General features: G+C 46.3%; 1 long non-coding RNA gene across 1 annotated transcript; it reads right to left on the bottom strand.

The window, feature by feature from the left end:
* Positions 1-2076: 2076 nt before the first annotated feature.
* LOC120406991 lies at positions 2077-5080 on the bottom strand. The gene is made up of 3 exons (XR_005599719.1): positions 4928-5080; positions 3115-3215; positions 2077-2400 (listed from the first exon to the last, which is right to left on the bottom strand). It is a non-coding gene; the product is annotated as an uncharacterized LOC120406991 (long non-coding RNA).
* Positions 5081-11106: the final 6026 nt, after the last annotated feature.

Below are 11106 nucleotides of genomic sequence, written 5' to 3'. Positions count from 1 at the left end.
CCATACGCCCCCTCAGTTCCTTCCTACTGCCCAGGGTGGTTAGTAGGAGCACCTTTCCTTGGATAGCAAGGGCTAGCCGTTTCGTCTCTTCTGATTCCAAGCCTTAGAGGCCTTTTAAATATTTGTTTATAGTAGTTAGAATTAAGTAGTTGTTAAGGGTAGTTAGGAGTTAGAAGTTAGAGTCCCAGCGGGGACTTCACCCCAGGCAGGGCATACCCCAGTCTCTGGGGTTTAAGCCCTGCACGGACTGAAATAGGCTTATGACTGCAACAACAACTGTTTCAAGTGCTTGGGGGAATCACATGTGAAGGACAAGTGTTGCATTTGTGTAAAATTTCGACCCAAGACTCAGAAAGAGCACGACCTCCATCTGAGGGCCCTCTTCATGGAGGCTGCCCTTCATACAGCTTCCGACCCATCCTGCGAAGACTCACCTAGTGCCTCGGTCTTGGTGCACAGGGCACCAGGCTCCACCCAACACTGCTCCCTGTCACCAGTGCCCAGAAAGAAAATGAAGAAACATGGCTCCCCAGAACCAGGCAAGAAAGGCCATGGTGCATAGGGCAAAGGACCAAGTTTGGGCTACCCTGCCACTCCAGAGCCACATGGACATTTCTCCCTGGTTGGGGATCTTAGCCCCTTACAGGATTCACCATCGACTCCTGGGAACGATAGGGGACCCAAACTTCTGATGGCATCGACGCCATCCCAAGCTTCCCCTGCACTGAGAGAGCTGAGGCCTCCGCCCACACTGCCAGCACTACATGTGTCACAGGAAGTGGGAAACCCTCCCTATGAGGGCAAGCCAGCCACTAAGACCCCTCAGGGGGCAGTGGAGCACTGCTGATCCCATGAGACAAGGCAGCACTCTCCATCTCTGCACCACAGATCTCCAGCATCACAGCCCAGATCTTCAGGGGCTTGTCCTCAGTCACTGGCACTGTGTTTGCAGTCCCCACCATCTTGATGCAGATCACCTTGAAGGAGGCACCAGTCTCCCTTCCACTGGCACCGTTCACCCTCCCGCTGGTCATCCTCTTGGCACAGATCTCAGTCGCCTGTCCCATGGGAGCACTTCCTGTTGCAATTCAAGTTCCCCCAGCACCGGTCCCCTCAATACCCACACCGATCCTCCCACTCCAAACACCTGTCTCCAGTGGCGACAGTCAGCAGGCAGACAGGCATCAATGGCCCCTCTGTGATTACCAGAAGGGGATTTCTCCAGCACAGAAGGGCAGTTCAGCCCCTCTCCAAGACCCCACCAGCACGAATGAACATCTGAGGCCACGTCTATGTCTATGGCACTGCCTTAGCAGCACAGACAGTGGCCAGCGCATTGGCCTTATTGGAGTGTGCAGGGCATACCAATGATGACGATGCCCTCTTCGCACCACTCATCTGCCCCCACCTCAGAGCAACAGCTGGTGGCACTGGGCGAGGTGCTTGAAACCCACTTGGAGGTCGGGGTAGAGGAGACAGCGTCCACCCTAGAACCATCCCCACAAGGGATGATGCCCTGGAGCCTCCTCCAGTGGTACAGTTGTTATCCTCATCCCTGGATGAGCTGGTCCCAGGACCCTTGCGGGCCAGTACGCCAGACAATTTTAAGGAATTCCAGGCCCTGCTGCTTCGACGGGTGGCTGAGAACTTGGGCTGAGAGGTGGAGGAGAGAGCCAAGCAGGTGGATACTTTGTTCAATTTCCTGTCAGCCTCTACCCCAACATGTGTTGCAATACCAGTGCATGACGGGGTCCTGAAAATTATCAAGGCCCTCTGGCAAACTCTTTTGTCCATCCCTCCCACCTCCAAAAGGGTCAAAAAGAAGTACTTTGTCCTGACCAAAGGGTTTGAGTATCTTTATGCCCACCCACCTCAAGTCTTGATGGTTGTCTTTGCGACCAAGCAGGGGCACACCAGTTCAATTCCCAAAAATAAAGAGTCCAAAGACTGGACCTTTTTGGGAGAAAAACTTATTCAACAACCAGTCTGTAATTCTGGGTAGAGAACCATCAGTCCCTCTTGGGCAGGTACAATTTTAACTTATGGGACTCCATCCCTCAGGATCTGGCCCAGGAATTTGGCACCCTGTTGGAGGAGGTCACCACAGTGACTAGGTGCTCTCTCCAGATGACATGGGATGTGGTGGACTCAGCGGCTAGGGTCATTGCGTCGGTAGTGGTCATGAGGCACAGCTCCTGGCCTGTCCCAAGAGATGCAGGAACTATCCAGGAACTCCCATTGGATGGGAATGCTCTCTTTTTGGAGCAGACTGATGAGAGGCTGCATGGGTTAAAGGACACTTGGGCCACCCTTCACTCGCTGGGCATCATACGCCACTGTCTGCACTGAAGCACTTCAGGCCGCCTCCATCACCAAGGCCTTGTCAGCCTCGTCAAGTGCCTGCAAGGAGAAGGGATAGACATGAGCTTCAGTCGTTGCTGCCCTTCCTCCTCCTGCTCAACTCTGCAACTCGGCCTGCCAAAGCATCCCAGGGGCCAGAAGCACTCATTTTGAAGGCACACTCAAGAGCAACACTCCAGTCAATTCCCTCAATCCACCTTGTTCTTTTCTTGACTGTCTTCGTCCCTACTGTTCAGCCTGGTCATGGGTCACCTGCAATGGGTGCTGGATATAGTATCTCAAGGCTATACCCTGCAATTTTCGGCTGTCTCTCTCACCCCACCCCTCTTCCCTGTCCCTCTTCAGGGATCCTTCTCACAAGCAATTCTTTGTTCAAGAGGTCGAGAACGTCCTGTACCTGGGGGCAGTGGAGGAGGTCCCTGAGGACATGACAGGGAAAAGGGTTCTATTCCCAGTACTTTCTAATTCCAAAAGCAAAAGATCCATTCTGGACCTGCGTTGCCTCAACAAGTCTCTCAGAAAGTTGAAGTTTTGTATGATCTCCCTGGCCTCCATCTTCTCCTGGATCCAGGAGATTGGTACACCGCCCTCGACTTGAAGGATGCATTTTTCCATATTTCCATATTTCAAGGTCACAGATATTTCCTCCATTTCATAGTGGGCGGACACCATTTTCAATTCATGGCACTGCCCTTTGGCCTCTCATCGGCCCCAAGGGTGTTCATGAAATCTCTGGTGCCAGTGGCTGCTTACCTGAGATGTTGAGGGGTCCAGGTCTTCCCGTATCTTGCCAATTGGCTCCTCAAGGGCAAGTCTCAGGAGCAAGTGCAGAGGAGCCTTGATCTGGTGCATTCCTTAATAAATGAGAAAAAAATCCACCTTAACACCTGTCCAGCAAATAGAGTTCATTGGGGCAGTTCTCTACTCAACGTGAGCCAGAGCCTTCCTTCTTGAAGTACATTTTCAGGCCATGTCAGACCTGATCTGCCACGTAAAGAACTACCCGCTCACCACAGCTCACACCTTCCTGCAGCAGTGGGGTCACATGGCCCCATGTACGTACATGGTCAGCCATGCTTGGCTCCATCTCCAGCCTCTGCAAGTGTGGCTGGCATTGGTCTACATCCCCACAGGCATGACCGAGGCTCAGTAGTCAGGGTGCCGGATAACATCAGGTCATCCCTGTATTGGTGGTTGGACCCTGGGTTGGTTTTGGAGGAACTCCCCTTTATAACCTCATCCCCGTGACCAACCCTGGTCTGTGATGCTTTGGACCTGGTCTGGGGAGCCCACCTGGGTGAGCTGAGCACCCAGGGCCACTGGTTGAAGGACAATCTGGCCCTCCACATCAACATCGGTGAGCTCCAAGCAATTCACCTGGTCTGCCTGGCTTTCTTGCCCCACCTAAAGGGCAAGGTGGTGCAGGTCCTGATGGACAGTACCACCGCAATGTATTACATCAACAGGCAGTGCAGTGCCAGGTCTTCAGCCCTTTGTCAAGAAGGTCTCCACTTCTGGGATTTTTGTGTGTGGCTATCAGATGAATGGCATGCCACACACCTGCTTGGAACCAAGAATGTGTTGGCGGATCACCTCAGCAGGATCTTCTCATCTCATCACGAGTGCTCACTCCATCCGGAGGCAGTCAATACAATCCCCTAGGGGTAAGGGACTCCCCAGGTGGACCTGTTCACATCCGGGCAGAACAGAAAATGCCACATGTTCTGTTCAATCCAGGGTGCTGATGTATGCCTTCCTGTCAGTGCTGTTGATTCACAGGGTCCTTGAAGATCAAGCAACACAGGGTGAGAATTATCCTAATAGTCCCCACGTGGTCTCGTCAGCACTGGTTTGGCATGTTGCTAAGCCTTTTGGTAGTACCCAGCTGCAGCTGCCCCTTTGGCTTGATCTGCTATCCCAGAACCATGGCAGCCTTCTGCACCCAAACCTGGAGGCGCTGAACTTGATGGCTTCGCTACTGAATGGCTAAGTGCAGATGAATGGGCATGCTTGGCCCGTGTTCAGCAGGACTTGCTGGGAAACTTACCTGGCTAAAGGGAAACGTTTCATGTGCTGGGCCTCGGAATGGTGTATTCAGGCCAAGTAGGCTCCGCTGCAAGCAATCCTGGATTATCTGCTGCACCTAAAACTCCAAGGTTTGTCCCTGTCAGCGACAGATGGACCTTCATCGATATCTCAGCTTTCCATCCTCCATTCCTAGGCAGCTCAATTTTCACTCATGACATGATGGCATGATTTTTGAAAGGTCTGGACCATCTCTACCCTCATGTCTGGGATCCCATTTTCTCCTCCCCCTTCCCCACTGGGACCTGAATCTCCTGTTGTTGAGGCTCATTGGGCCTCCCTTTGAGCCTCTGGCTTCCTGCTCTCTCCTGCTTCTCTTTTGTTCCTGGTCACAATAACATCAGCCCACAGGGTGTCTGAGATCAGGGCGCTGACTTTGGAGCCGCCCTATATGGTCTTCTACAAAGATAAGGTCCAACTGCAACCACACCCAATGTTTCTGCCCAAGGTCATTTCCCAGTTTTATACTCAGGATATATACCTATCCATCTTCTTTCCAAACCCTCATGCATCAGATTAGGAGCACAAGCTACACACTCTGGCCATCAGGAGGGTGCTGGCCTTCTACATAGATAGAACAAAGCTGTTCCATAAATCAACACAGTTGTTCGTTGCGGTGGGAGACAGAATAAAAGGTTGCCCAGTGTCTGTTCGAGGATTTTGTGCTGGAACACAGCCTGCATCCACTACTGCTATGAGCTGGTGAAGGTGCCTCCCCCTGCAATTGTGACAGCACACTCGACTAGAGCACAAGTGTCATCAGCAGCCTTCCTGTCACAGGTACCAATCCAAGAGATCCGTAAGGCCGCTACCTGGTCATATGTCCACATGTTCAACTGCGCACGTGGTCACGCACACACCTAGATTGGGATGGACATGAGCAAAACATCTCAAAGAACAGCAATTATGAAAGGTTAGTAAGAGGTTTTTTCACTTTTGGTATGTAAAGATTTTTTTTTGTTTGGAAATATCAAAAAATCTTGATAGTTTAGTCGGTCAACTTAAAATCAGGCTAATAAAATTACTATTTTCTCAGTGTAACAAGAACACTAGAATAAAATGATTAATTGGGTCCGGGAAATACTTCTGACTACCACTGATTCATGTAGGACATAAGGAGAAAAACTCTGCATCGTAATCTTTATATGCACATATTTTACCTGAGTCATATTGTGTCTAAAATAGTTGCTTTTTTATACAACATGGAACAGATCTTGACCCCTGCTCCACTGCCTTGGCACCAGCAAGGAGGCACCTGTTCCACCTCACCAGCAGGCATAATATTAGAACAGCTGGATCCTATGCCTCAGTCAAAAAAGCTAACAGAATGTTGGGAATCATTAGGTAAAGAATAGATAATAAGACAGAAAATATCATATTGCCTCTATACAAATCCATGATACACCCACGTCTTGAATACTGCGTGCAGATGTGGTCACCCTATCTCAAAAATATATATTGGAATTGGACAAGGTTCAGAAAAGGGCAACAAAAATATTAGGGGTATGGAATGGCGTATGAGGAGAAGATAATAAGACTTGGACTTTTTAGCTTGGAAAAGAGACAACTAAGGGGGCGGGATATGATTGAGGTCTATAAAATCATGACTGGTGTGGAGAAAGTAAACAAGGAAGTGTTATTTACTCCTTCTCATAATACAAGAACTAGGGGGGCACCAAATGAAATTAATAGGCAGCAGGTTTAAAACAAACAAAAGGAAGTATTTCTTCACACAACACTCAATCAACCTGTGGAACTCTTTTGCCAGAGGCCAAAACTAGAACAGGGTTCAAAAAAGAACTAGATAAAGTCATGGAGGATAGATCCATCAATGGCTATTAGCCAGGATGGACAGGGATGGTGTCAATTGAAGATTGCCTGTTCTGTTCAATGCCAGGTGCCCCAGAGGGAATGGCCACTGTTGGAAAATGGACCATTGGTCTGACACAGTATGACCATTCTTATGTTCTCTCAAGCCATGGCAAAGGAGCATATCAGGTTGGGAAAGGGTGCACCAAGCTTCAAACATCCTCAACTGACATACAGCTTATTGTGAGCTGTTAGTATTCATGGAACTTAGAGCAGCCACTAGGCTGCTCTATACTCCACCTGGCCTGGTACAGATTTGGTGTAATGATGAGGGGGCCTGATACATAGACCACACCCCGGAGAGACTGAGCACTGGAAAGGATCTGAGACTATATATATGAAGTCAGTCATGTTACTGTCATATATACAATTTCCTATCTAAATTTGTTACAATATAACAATTACGTGGAATCAATAGTGCATGACTATTGACATATTTTGTGTACAAAGTGCTCTTCACTATCCTATTGTTCACTTACTTGAAATGCACAGTGACAACACTTTGTTGTAAAGATTAATGATCTGATTAATACCAGAGAGTGCATTTGAAATCAAATGTACTATATCAATGAAGCATGTGAAGAACATTTTGTACATGAGTTCAGCAGTTCATGGAACAGTGCCATTACTGGAATAAAACCACCCGTTATTCACCTCATGAGCACTTTTGTAGTGTTTCAAAAAAGCCTAATCATATAAAGCAATGTTTCTGGAGTTTTAAAATAGATGCTTTTAACATGGTTTGGAATTTGTACATTGGCAGCCAACCTTGATAGCACTCTGCAACATAGAGTGCAATACAATATGATCTCAGTTCCATAACTGCAGGCAGAAGACTATAGCTAATGGTCAGTGGACATCTTGCTCATTATTCAGGCAAAGACAGAGATGTAGAAATGAACAATTGCAGGGCTGTCTTGGAAGAGGAAATCTCCATTAACACATGGACACGGTGGGCTTTTTACTATGTGTGCCATTTCTGACTGTATTTCTAGCAATGACTCTTTCTAATTGTCCTTTAGCATAATTTGAATGTGGTTTGGAATTTGCATGTTGGCAGCCAACCCTGACAGCACTCTGAAACACAGAGTGCAATATACTGGCTTCCAACAGTGAGAGTCAGTGGTTTGATTTTACCTAAATAAAAGAAGGGTAATTTGCAAGTTTTATTCAACTCCTTTCCTTTTCTTTACAGCCTCAATGCCTTCGTCAGTTATTTTCATAATTATGAAATAGACACAATTTCTTCTTTCTTTCATTCTCATAAGCATTTCACATTTCCAGCTGTGACAGTATTACTTAATTAAAAGAGCTGTTTTATTAATTGTAACATAAATTAATTAGTGTAAGCCTCATCCTACTCTCTTGAAGCACATAAGAAAAAAAATGCCTTTTGGAGTTGGAGAAGGCAGACACCCCTGTAATGTTTCAGTGAGGACTGAGGCAAATTTTAGGATAGTTTATTAATTTAACTGCTTATTAAATTTAACTAACAGCAAGAAATAAATTTAATGTAATGACAGTACAGATGGTGTGGCAATCTCAACTGGCTGCATTCTCAGTCTGTGTGTGTTGTGTGTGAGAGAAAGTAAGTTGTTACAGGGCTGCACAATAAGAGATGTTCATACCTATGTAAATAGGTAGATAACTAAGGTACAAATAGCTACCTCTGAAGAATATGCAGCATTATTCCTGGGTGTGATAGAGCCAATAAAACTTACAGCAAATGGCTTCTTGTGAGCAGCTATTCACAAGTCAGCAGGACTCGTGGCACTGCAGAGTGTCCTGGAGGATGTGTGGCAACTGCCTGATGAATTGTAACCCTTAATAGCACACAATCCTTTTCTTTTATCCGTTAATTACAGGTTTGATCCTAGCTAACTGAAGTCAATAAGTGTCTTTGCACCTCACCATACCTCTGGTCCAAGCCCCAAGAACAACAGGCCTTTCTTCACTACATCATCCAGGTGGTGCTGCCACTCTCCAGGTATACATTACGTTACTAAGTGCCAGTGCTCTGAGAATGTGTCCCTTCATAAGCTAAAATACAGCATCAGCACTGCAGATCAGCACACTAATGGCACTCTGATGTTGCAGTCTTACTCTTCCAGAAGCAGGAGACCACTGCAGTTAGTGAAGAGCTGTAATTTTAGTCAATACATCTAGACAAAGATTTGAGTTTGTTAAAGGAAGGCTTTAAGTGGAGCCTGAGGAAAAAGTGGATTTTTTTTCCCAGCGAGATGGTGAATGGGCATTGATTAAATCTTGGTGACAATGAGAATGAGGAGAGCTGAGAAAACAATTGTTCATAACAGAATAAGTCAGTAGATGTGACAGGTAGATGCTGACGCTATTGTTGTAAAGGTCTGGGATCCTGCAGTAAGGTGAGGTTGAATCTCTTTTTTTGACACATTGTTCATTACAGACAAGCTGCTACAACCTGTATAATGGATCTCTGAGACAGAATGGCTATAATATGCATAATAGCCATAGCTAAGAATGGTTTACTTTAACCTTTGCCATTTGGCTTTCTCTTCTCTATAGGTTCTTATACTATGCTCAGCATGGTAGTATCTAGTGCTCTGCAGTAGTGCATTAGGCCAAATGACAACACATGTCATGTGTTATTTGTTCTCTCCCCAGGGAGAGAAGTGTGTGTGCAGTGGACTGTCTTGTTTTGATAGGGTTTTAGTTTTGGCGGTTTTACTTTTTTAACACAATATACATGTCGCTGTGTACATTAGTGAGGGCAAGATCAAAGAAATGTGCCTTCCAGCTGGAGTGGAAGGTGGTGAGGTTTCTGATGCTCCTTCACTCATAGAATCATAGAATCATAGAACTTAAGATCAGAAGGGACCATTATGATCATCTAGTCTGTCCTCCCGCAAGATACAGGCCACAAAAGGTGACCCACCCACTCCTGAAATAATTCTCTCCCTTGACTCAGCTGTTGAAGTCCCCAAATCCTGATTTAAAGACTTCAAGTAGCAGATAATCCTCCAGCAAGCGACCCCTGCCCCATGCTGCAGAGGAAGGCGAAAAACCTCCAGGGCCACTGCCAATCTACCCTGGAGGAAAATTCCTTCCCGACCCCAAATATGGCAATCAGCTGAACCCCGAGCATGTGGGCAAGACTCTCCAGCCAGGCACTCTGGAAAAAGACTTTCAATATCCCAACATTGACCCTCGGTACTAATTACCAGTGGTCGCACGTTATTGACCTATTGACTAAATCACGTTATCCTATCAAACCATTCCCTCCATAAATTTATCAAGCTTAATCTTAAAGCCAGAGAGGTCCTTCGCCCCCACTGTTTCCCTCAGTAGGCTGTTCCAGAATTTCACTCCCTTGATGGTTAGAAACCTTCGTCTAATTTCAAGCCTAAACTTCCCGACTGCCAATTTATATCCATTTGTTCTCATGTCCACATTAGTACTGAGCTGAAATAATTCCTCTCCCTCCCTGGTATTTATCCCTCTGATATATTTAAAGAGAGCAATCATATCTCCTCTCAACCTTCTTTTGGTTAAGGAAAACAACCCGAGCTCCTCAAGTCTCCTTTCATACGACAGGCTTTCCATTCCTCGGATCATTCTAGTGGCCCTTCTTTGTACCCGTTCCAGTTTGAATTCATCCTTCTTAAACATGGGAGACCAAAACTGCACATAGTACTCCAAATGAGGTCTCACCAACGCCTTGTATAACGGGACTAGCACCTCCTTATTTCTACTAGAAATACCTCGCCTAATGCATCCCAAGACCGCATTAGCTTTTTTAACAGCCACATCACATTGCCGACTCATAGTCATCCTGCGATCAACCAGGACTCCGAGGTCCTTCTCCTCTTCCGTTACTTCCAACTGGTGCGTCCCCAGCTTATAACTAAAATTCCTGTTAGTCATCCCTAAATGCATAACCTTACACTTCTCACTATTGAATTTCATCCTATTACTAATACTCCAGTTTACAAGGTCATCCAAATCTCCCTGGAGGATATCCCGATCCTTCTCTGAATTGGCAATACCTCCCAACTTCGTGTCATCTGCAAACTTTATCAGCCCACTCTTACTTTTGGCTCCAAGGTCAGTGATAAATAGATTGAATAAGATCAGACCCAAAACCAAACCTTGAGGAACTCCACTGGTAACCTCCCTCCAACCCGACAGATCACCCGCTGCAGTCTCCCCTTTAACCAGTTCCTTATCCACCTCTGGATTTTCATTTCGATCCCCATCTTTTCCAATTTAACCAGTAATTCTTCATGCGGTACCGTATCAAACGCCTTACTGAAATCAAGATATATTAGATCCACCGCATTTCCCTTGTCTAAAAAATCTGTTACTTTCTCAAAGAAGGAGATCAGGTTGGTTTGGCACGATCTACCTTTCAGAAACCATGTTGTAATTTGTCCCAATTGCCATTGACCTCAAGGTCTGTAACTACTCTCTCCTTTAATATTTTTTCCATGACTTTACATACTACAGATGTTAAACTAACAGGCCTGTAGTTACCCGGGTCACTTTTTTTCCCCTTCTTGAAAATAGGATCTATATTAGCTAATCTCCAGTCAAACGGTACAACCCCCGAGTTTAGAGATTCGTTAAAAATTATCGCTAACGGGCTTGCAATTTCACTCGCCAATTCCTTTAATATTCTAGAATGAAGATTATCCGGGCCGCCTGATTTACTACCGTTAAGCTGTTCAAGTTTGGCTTCTACCTCGGATACTGTAATTTCCAACCCCGCACCTTCATTCCCATCAGTCACTCTGCCACTATTCCTAAGACCGT

Source organism: Mauremys reevesii, linkage group 5 (genome assembly GCF_016161935.1).
Source record: "Mauremys reevesii isolate NIE-2019 linkage group 5, ASM1616193v1, whole genome shotgun sequence".
Taxonomy (NCBI): domain Eukaryota; kingdom Metazoa; phylum Chordata; order Testudines; family Geoemydidae; genus Mauremys; species Mauremys reevesii.
Note: the sequence above shows the minus strand (reverse complement) of the source record. Positions and strands in the feature narration are given on the sequence as shown.